We start from the raw sequence: 9101 nt of genomic DNA on the forward strand, positions 1-9101 counted from the left end.
TACAGTCTGAAAATGTCTGTCTGGACCATTGTAACTGGGATTTGTTTGTTTGTTTTAGTCTCTCTCTCTCTCTCTCTCTCTCTCTCTCTCTCTCTCTCTCTCTCTCTCCAGGGGAAAGTGTGAATGTAATCCTCTACTACCACAAATTATACAGTTAATGTTTCCCATATTTGGGAAAATCATGGGGGTCAGCACTCAATGGCTGAGCCTCACCCTGAAAAAAACACTCTCTTGATCATGGCATCTCTCCTGCCAGCTAAGTATTATGATTTTTTTCTTAAACACAATAGTGAAACTTAACTGTTAAAAAACAGACATTCCAGGCCGGGCGGTGGTGGCACACGCCTTTAATCCCAGCACTCAGAAGGCAGAGGCAGGCGGATCTCTGTGAGTTCGAGGCCAGCCTGGGCTACCAAGTGAGTCCCAGGAAAGGCGCAAAGCTACACAGAGAAACCCTGTCTCGAAAAACCAAAAAAAAAAAAAAAAACAGACATTCCAGAAGTATTTGAAAGCCTCGGGTTATTTTTCCACCTGTGGATCAACACTACAGCTGAGAATTTATTCTGCAGCTTATTTTTTGTTTTGTTCTGTTTTTCGAGACAGGGTTTCTCTGTGTAATCCTGACACCAGGCTGGCCTCGAACTCACATAGATCCATCTGCCTCTGCCTCCCAAGTGCTGGGACTAAAGGTATGTGACACCACTGCCCAGCTGTGGCATGTCTTTTACCTTTACAAAATGGGACCATACTAAATGCCCTGCAATCCTTGATCTGGGACCTGGTGGGGAGTTGGTTAGAAACGAAGAATGCAAGGCCTCACCCAGGACCTTCTGTGTCACAGCTTGAATGTAACAAGGACCAAGTCCTCCAGGAAATTGCTATGCAAACTGAAGTTGGAGTGAGGAAGAGGGTGATGCTGTGGATAAAGGAAGCTGCATACAGGTGTGAATTCAGAGAGCAAACCCTCCCTGACATACACTCTGCCCTCAGGTTCTCTGTATGGCTTTGCAGAGGCCGAAAAAGGGCTGCTGCAGAGAGGTCCCCAGGCTCAGAGAAGCAGGACACTCTGAGGGACAATACGTGCATCAGATCAGAGCCCTCCAAAACACCAAATGGTTTGGCCCTCTGCTTTGAACGCTAGGAAGGAGGATGCTATGCTGAGCTCCCAAAGTTTGGCCACCATGGAGGCCAGTTATTAATAGAAACATTCTGTGATTCCTCCCAGCCAGTGACTATGTTTGGTGACCACTGCATGGTCTCAGAACTTTTAGTAGCTTGCTGTGATAGATGTGGGAAATAAGGTGCAGAGACGCTACTGAGGAATGTGTCCAAGGTCACAAGGCCAAGCAGTGACAGAGTCAAGCTGTCAATAGAGGTGGGTGTGACTCACAGCATCGTCTACTCTGGAAGTCTATGGTGTGTGTGTGTGTGTGTGTGTGTGTGTGTGTGTGTGCGCGCGCGTGCGTGCGTGTGCGGGCGCACACACACACAGGTGCAGAGCCTGAAGGAGAAACTCAAATGGTGTCCTCATCTGCCATCCATCTTGTTTTTTGAAACAGGATCTCCCATTGGCCTGGGACTCATCAGGTTGGTGAGTGACTGACCAACCTGCCCCAGAGTCCTTCTCTTTCTCCCTCTGCAGCAGACTTACAAGCACGTGCTTCCATGACTGGTTCTTTTACGTGTTGTAGGGTTCCAGTTCTGGACTTCATGCTTACAAGGCAAGCACTCTACGAGCTGAGCTATCTCCCTAGCTAAATACATGTATTTTGAGTGCACAAAAAAACCATACACTAGTCTCTTGTGATGTGTGCTCAGCAGGTGCTAAAAAAAAAAAAATCACTGAAGGGCCAGTGAGATGCTCAGCCCATAAAGGCACTTTCCACCTAGCCTGCCTATCTGAGTTTGGTCCCCGAGATCCACATGGTAGAGAAGGAGAGTGGACTCCTCAAGTTGTCCTCTGACCTACACACATACACACACACACACACACACATACACGCACGCACGCACGCACGCACGCACGCACAAATAAAAATGAAAGAAACCACACCAGTTGATTGGAACAATGGTCTTCAGATAAAAGCCCCTAGAGCAAGCCTTGCATTTAGCCAGTCAGCTTTCTCTGGGTCTGGCCTTGGATCTACCATTCATTGTGTTTTCTTCAAGGGATTGGTGTCTACTTGGTGGCAGAACTCATGCAAGACACAGGTTCATGAAGTGGTTAATAAGAAGCAAGGCTCATCCTATTGCAGCGGGGATTCACAGGGGAGAACCAGACATGCCCAGCAGATCGGGCACATGGAGCAAGGGCACTGTGGTAGTTTGAATATGCATGGCCCCCAGAGGCTCATATATTTAGATGCTTGGTCACCAGGGAGTGGCACTGCTCGGCAGGGATTCGGAGGTGTGGCCTTGTTGGAGGGAATGTGTCACTGTGGGCCGGCTTCGGGGTTTCAAATGCTCAAGCCAGGCCCAGTATCTTACTCTTCCTGCTGCCTGCGGATCCAGATGTAGAACTCTTGGCTCCTTCTCCAGCACCATGTCTGCTTGTACACTGCTGTGCTTCCTGCCAGTGATGATAATGAATTAAATCTTGAATCTGTAAGCCAGTCCCAATTAAACATTTTCTTTTATAAGAGTTGCTGTGGTCAGGCTGGCGGTGGTGGCGCACGCCTTTAAATCCAGCACTTGGGAGGCAAAGCCAGGCAGATCTCTGTGAGTTCGAGGCCGGCCTGGTCTACAGAGCGAGATCCAGGACAGGCACTAAATCTATACAGAGAAACCCTGTCTTTAACCCCCCCCCCAAAAAAAAAAAAGAGTTGCTGTGGTCATAATGTCTCTTCACAGCAATAGAAACCCTAAGACAGGCACCCAGGGCAGGGGTACTGCAGGGGAAGCCCCTGAGCCAGGCTGGGGCTTGCACAGCGCCCTCTTCTTCAAGGTTGGGATGCTGGGTACAAAGGCATTCTCGGAGTTTGGGAGAGTTGCTGGTCTAGATGTCTGCATTTACCTGTTCTGTCCAATGGAGCGGTATTCCCCATGAGCCTGGAAGAGGGCCTGATAGCATTGCTGAATCTGCCCTGGTGAGGGATAAAGCCAATAGTCTGGTGTTCATGTCCTTTTCTACATACTGCTTTGTGGCCTGATGACTTGGAGCATGTAGTAGAATATTTTAAGGGGTGTTACTTTTGTTTATGTTGCATTTGTTTAACTCTGTGAAGCTGTGTTACTGTGCCTGTCTAAAACACCTGACGGTCTAATAAAGAACTGAACGGCCAATAGAAAGGCAGGAGAAAGGGTAGGCGGGTCTGGCAGGCAGAGAGTATAAATAGAAGGAGAAATATGGGAAGAGGGATTGGAGAGTTAGGAGCCAGAGAAGGAGGAGGACTCCAGGGGCCAGCCACCCAGGTACACAGCGAGCCACGGGGTAAGAATAAGATCACAGAGTTAGAGAGTGGGGGTGGGGCAGAGGCAAAAGGTAGACAGGGGTAATTAAGATAAGGAAAGCTGGCTAGAAACTAAGCCAAGCCATGGCCAGGCAGTCCTAAGTAAGAATAAGCCTCCGTGTGTGATTTATTTGGGAGCTGGGTGGCAGGCCCCCCCAAAAAAGAGTAAAATACCAACAACAATAGGAGCAAGCCACTTTACCTCTGGGGGCCTCAGCTTCTCTGACTGTAAAGGGGATAGGTAATAAAACCCCTGATTGCAGGATCTGGAATTGAAGCGAATTTGGGTAGAGAACCAATAGAGATCAGCATAGCTGTAAGCCGTACCCCACACATACTGCACCCTCTAAAGGGACCCTTGACTCTTAGGAAGGTAGAAGAGGGTGTGGCTGGATGTAACGACAAGGTCTGTGGGAAGGGGGAGGCTGTCACCCACAAGTCAGTTCTGTCCATCAGAAATGACCAAAGTAAGGCCCTGAATCAGAAGGATGCTTGCTCCAGAAGGTAGGGATGGACACAAAGCTGTGCACATCCAGCTCACCCCCAGCTCTGTCCTCCATCTCTCTCCGTGTTTATTTATATGAAGGGACACAGGTGGGCAGCAGCCACTGGCAAAGCCACGTGAGACACACAGGGTCTCACATTCGCTCTGCCTCCTGCCCAATGTGGAGCTTCTGCTGAGCACAGGGCCGGTTCCCAGGAGTGCTGAGCTGGGCTGGCAGGTGGCAGGCCTGCCTTGCCGTCTGCGTTGGCGTGCTGTTCTGGATTCCTGGCTGGAATCTCCTCTGTAGGAGGATGGGTGTGGATGTCAAGCAAGGAAGAGCGAGGACCATCAACCCAGGGACAGAGGCTGGCCCTTGAATTCAAGAGCTGGAGTCATTCATTCATTCACCCTTCATTTCATTGACTGTCACCAGCCAATGTGATGAGCAGGGGTGGGCTGGATCTCAAGGACACGGGGACAATTCAGCAGCTTCTTTTGCCATCTAGAGGCACATGACATCACTGGGGATAGAAATCATGTGAGCTGAGGAGGTAGCAGGTTACAAAATGAAGATGCCATATGGGGTCAATAACCACATAGAAAAGAGTGACAGGAGCCACTGTAAAAATTGCCTGCGTCCTGGTGTGGGGAACCGGCAAAACTAAGACAATGCAAGGCCTCAGTGACCAGACACTGTCATTGTTACTGCCAGCACCACCATCATCATCATTATTTTGAGACAAGGTCTCTTTTAGCCCAGGCTAGCCTTGAACTCTGAGGATAACCTTGCATTTCTGATCCTTTTGCCTTCACTTCCCAGGTGCTGGGATTACAAGCATAAGCCACAATACCTGGTTTTATGCAGTGCTGGAATCGAACCCAGGGCTTTGGGCATGCTAGGCAAGCATTGTACTAGTTGAACTACATCCTCAGTCCATCCTCATTATTACCAATAACAACAACAATAAACAAGGTCTTGTTTAGGTAGCCCTGCCTGACCTAGAACTCTGTATATCAGTGGTTCTCAACCTGTGGGTTGAGATCTCTTTTTGAGTCGAATGACCCTTTCACAGAGGTCTCATATCTGATATCCTGCATATCAGATATTTACATTATGATTCATAACAGTAGCAAAATTACAGTTCTGAAGTAGCAATGAAAATAATTTTATGGCTGGGGTCACCACAACGTGAGAACTGTGTTGAAGGGTCACAGCGTCAGGAAGGTTGAGAACCACTGATCTGTATAGACCAATCTGGCTTTGAATTTACAGCAGTGATTGGGCTTCTGCCTCGCAAGCGCTAGGATTACAGGCATGAGACTCTGTGCCTGGTTTGACCTCATTATTAACCTGGAAAACTCAGGAGAAGCCTGGAGAGATGGCTCAGCAGTTAAAAGCATTTGTTCTTGCTAGAAGAACCAGGTTCGATCCCCAGCACCCACACAGCAGATCACAAAACTCCAGTTCCAGGGGATGCAACACCTTCTTATGACTTCTGTGGGCACCAGGCACGCATGCAGTGCATAGACATGCACATGAGCAAAACATATAAAATAAATCGAAAAATTTTAAAACTTAGGATAAAAATAACAGCTTTTCTCCAACTAAAACACATTTAGTACAGTATCAGCCAAACTTCTGGTTGGATTTTAGAAGCAGGGAATGGTTTACCAAAATTCTTTATTCAATTAAAAAAAAATACAGGATCTAGAACTGGTGAGTTTTACTTACTTTCTGGTTGGACATGACCAGAAGGGGCAGGTGTTGACACAGATCCACTGAGTACAGGAATTCTGTGATAAAGAGGCTTTCCAAGACACAGGTAAAAGGGTCTGGGGTGCCTCATTGGGTAAAACACTTGCTGCAACACCCGATGACCTGTATTGGAGTCACAGAACCCATGTAAAGATGGAGAGAGAACTGATCCCACAGAGAAGATCTCTGACCTCCACACCCACACTATGGCACACATACCCCCCATAATACACAAAAACAGAACACACCGGTAATAAAAATAAAAATTAAGAGACAAGAAAGAGATTTCGCCAGGTTTTTTTTCCCAGCCTCCATGGGGAAGATCTTTTTTTTCCATATATATATATATAGGGGAAGAGGGGATTCTGCCTGCCAGAGATTGAGCAAAGGTAATTAGCCCCCAAAAGTAAACCCAGAGCCCTCCAACCATGGCCTTAGCTGATCTTCAAGGCTAAAATCATGCACATTAAAAAAAAGGAAAGGAAAGGAAAAGGAAGCCTTTCCCCCATGATCAAGTCACCCAAAACAATCGCTGCAAATTAGGGGAGAAAAAAAGGAGAGTGAAAATCCCCTCGAACCCACTACACACTGTTATCCCCTACCCCACAAAGCCCAGGAGTTTGAGAACCTGCTGAGCTCACACCAGGTCGTATTGTGAATGTTTCATAGCCTTTGAAAATCTCATTTCTGACGGCTGTGTGCTTCCTGTTAAGGAGGCCGACACGGCGGTTTATTTAGCTTTTCCCTCCGAAGATGACCGTTTTCCAGGCTGCTATGATAAATAACGTTTCCAGGGACAAACTTGCTGGCTTTTAAAGTCTCTTTTCTGATCGTTTTCCTGGGCTACGTTCCTACAAGGGGGTTAGTCGGTCAAAGGGCAAAGGGTGTTCTAGAGCCCCGATAAACCCTTGGCAGATGCGTGCATGAAAGATGCGCGTGCGCACTCAGCTCGCACTGGCTTCCCATCTTCGCCAGCACCAGCATTATTTTTAGTGTTTTCACTTTAGCAACTAGCTAAGCTCGCCGTGTGCCGGCGTCAGTGATAAGCATTATGTAATGTCATCTTCACACACACCTACAGGAGGGGACATTTATTTTGCATATCAAGAAGCCGACGAGGACTCCTCCAGTCTTTCAGGGTGGCAGAGCCAGAAGGCAAAGGAGACCCTGACTCCTTCTGTACCTGCGCCTGGGTTCCCACCGAGCTGCAGCATTTGCTTGCTTGTTTGTTTGTTTGTTTGTTTGTTTGTTTGTTTGCGACGGACGGGTCTCACTAGTCCAGGCTGGCTTTGAATTCGCGATCATACCGCCTCTGTTCCTCATGCAAGAAGATTATAGGCTGGGGCCACTATGCCCGGCCAGGTCAGAGTGCGTTTTCTCTTACTTTAAAATAATAATATTATTTTGACCCTAGATCTTGCTGTGTAGTCCCGGCTAGCCTGGAACTAGCGATCCTCCAGCTTCTGCCTCCCATGTGCTGGGTTTAGCATTTTCCGACCTGTGGACTTACTCTTGTCACCCGCTCCCTTCCCAAATATCCCTGTCCTTCAAGGATAAGCCCATCCGCTCAGCTCGAAGTTTTAAGCCCCACCATCCAAGCTTCCTAAACACGCATCCCCCAGCTGCGGCCATCCTAGCGCTGAGGCAGAGCCACTTTAGCGCAATTAACCCCAACTACTGCTCAGCAGGTCCCAGTGGAGTGAGAACACCTGGCACCTGCGCCAGTGGCGAGTCCTGAGCCTAGGGGACAGCGCAGTCACCTGACTGCGGCGCTCGTGATTTGGTGTCGAGGTACCCAGCGCCACCGTGCGGCCAGTTCTCAAAGCTTGCGCTGTGTGCAAAGATGACCAGGGCACTAACACCAGGTAAATGGGACTGCCAAGACTACTTGGGATGAGGGAGTCCTCGGTATCGGAACCCTTCTAGGGGCAGGATGAGAGCCGTTAAACAAAATTATAGCTGGGCCAGAACTGAGAGCAGAGGCAGGCGGATCTCTGTGAGTTCGAGGCCAGTCTGATCTACAAAGTGAGTTCCAGGACAGCCACCACTACAAAATGAAACAGAGCCAGGCGGTGGTGGCGCACGCCTTTAATCCCAGCACTCGGAAGGCAGAGGCAGGCGGATCTCTGTGAGTTCGAGGCCAGCCTGGGCTACCAAGTGAGTTCCAGGAAAGGCGCAAAGCTACACAGAGAAACCCTGTCTCGAAAAAACAAAAAAAACAAAAAAAAACAAAACAAAACAAAAAAAGACAAAATGAAACAGAAATGAAAATCAGGGCCTGGAGAGCCCCGAGGACCCAGGTTCGGTTCCCAGCACCCATTGGTAGCTTACAACCATCCGTAAACTCCACTTCCTAGGAGATGAGATATCCTTTTTAGACTTCTGCGGGCACTAGGCACACAGCAATACACACAGACATACAGGCAAAACATTAGTATACAGGACACATGAAATAAAAATAAACCTAGAAAAAGGGGGAAGGGGAGGCAAAATATTCATATACAGGACGCATGAAATAATAAACCTTTAAAAATGGGGGGAGGGGAGATATTTAAGAGTACTTGTTCTTGCAGAGGACCTGGGTTCAATTCCTAGTACCCACAAGACGGTTCACAAATGTTCGTGCCTCTAGTTTCAGGATGCACGTGATGTACATGATATAAAACACTTACATAAAATAAATCTTTGGACGGGCGGTGGTGGTTCACGCCTTTAATCCCAGCACTCGGGAGGCAGAGGCAGGCGGATCTCTATGAGTTCGAGGCCAGCCTGGACTACAGAGTGAGTTCCAGGAAAAGCGCAAAGCTACACAGAGAAACCTTGTCTCGAAAAAACAAAAAAAATAAAAAATAAAATAAAATAAAATAAATCTTAAAAAAAAACAAGACTATATGGGCTGGAGAGATGGCTCAGTAACTAAAAGCCCTGACTGCTCTTCCAGAGGTCCTGAGTTCAATTCTCAGCAACCACATGGTGGCTCACAACCACCTCTAGTGGGCTCTAATTAAAAAAAAACAAACATCAAGACTATAAAAGAAAAACTGAATTACACACACACACACACACACACACACACACACACACACACACACACACACACCTCCCGCTCCCTTCACGCCCGCTCGCTCTGGTCCCAGCCCCACGCGGGCTCTGTGGATGGCCGGACCGTGGTGGCCTGCGGGGTTGGTTGGGAATTGACCCTCCGTGGAGTCCCCGCCATGCCTCTGCCGGATAAACGGCCGGCCCTGGGAGCTCAGAATCGCCCTTGCCGGTGCCGGGGCCTGGGGACGCAGAGTCTGCGCTGCCCTGCGCCTCCTGGCACCTGGAGCCACCGCGGCTCCAGCGACTGCTGAGCGGCCGCAGTCCCCCCGCGGCGTAACCCGCGCGCGAAGCGGGTCTCCGGGCCGCGGCG

The 9101-nt window shown here is 48.8% G+C and overlaps 1 non-coding gene across 1 annotated transcript; it reads right to left on the reverse strand.

The window, feature by feature from the left end:
- Positions 1-108: 108 nt before the first annotated feature.
- On the reverse strand, positions 109-264 carry LOC131910200 (U1 spliceosomal RNA). Its single transcript, XR_009379055.1, has one exon. It is a non-coding gene; the product is annotated as a U1 spliceosomal RNA (small nuclear RNA).
- Positions 265-9101: the final 8837 nt, after the last annotated feature.

This window comes from Peromyscus eremicus, chromosome 4 (assembly GCF_949786415.1).
Source record: "Peromyscus eremicus chromosome 4, PerEre_H2_v1, whole genome shotgun sequence".
Taxonomy (NCBI): Eukaryota; Metazoa; Chordata; class Mammalia; order Rodentia; family Cricetidae; genus Peromyscus; species Peromyscus eremicus.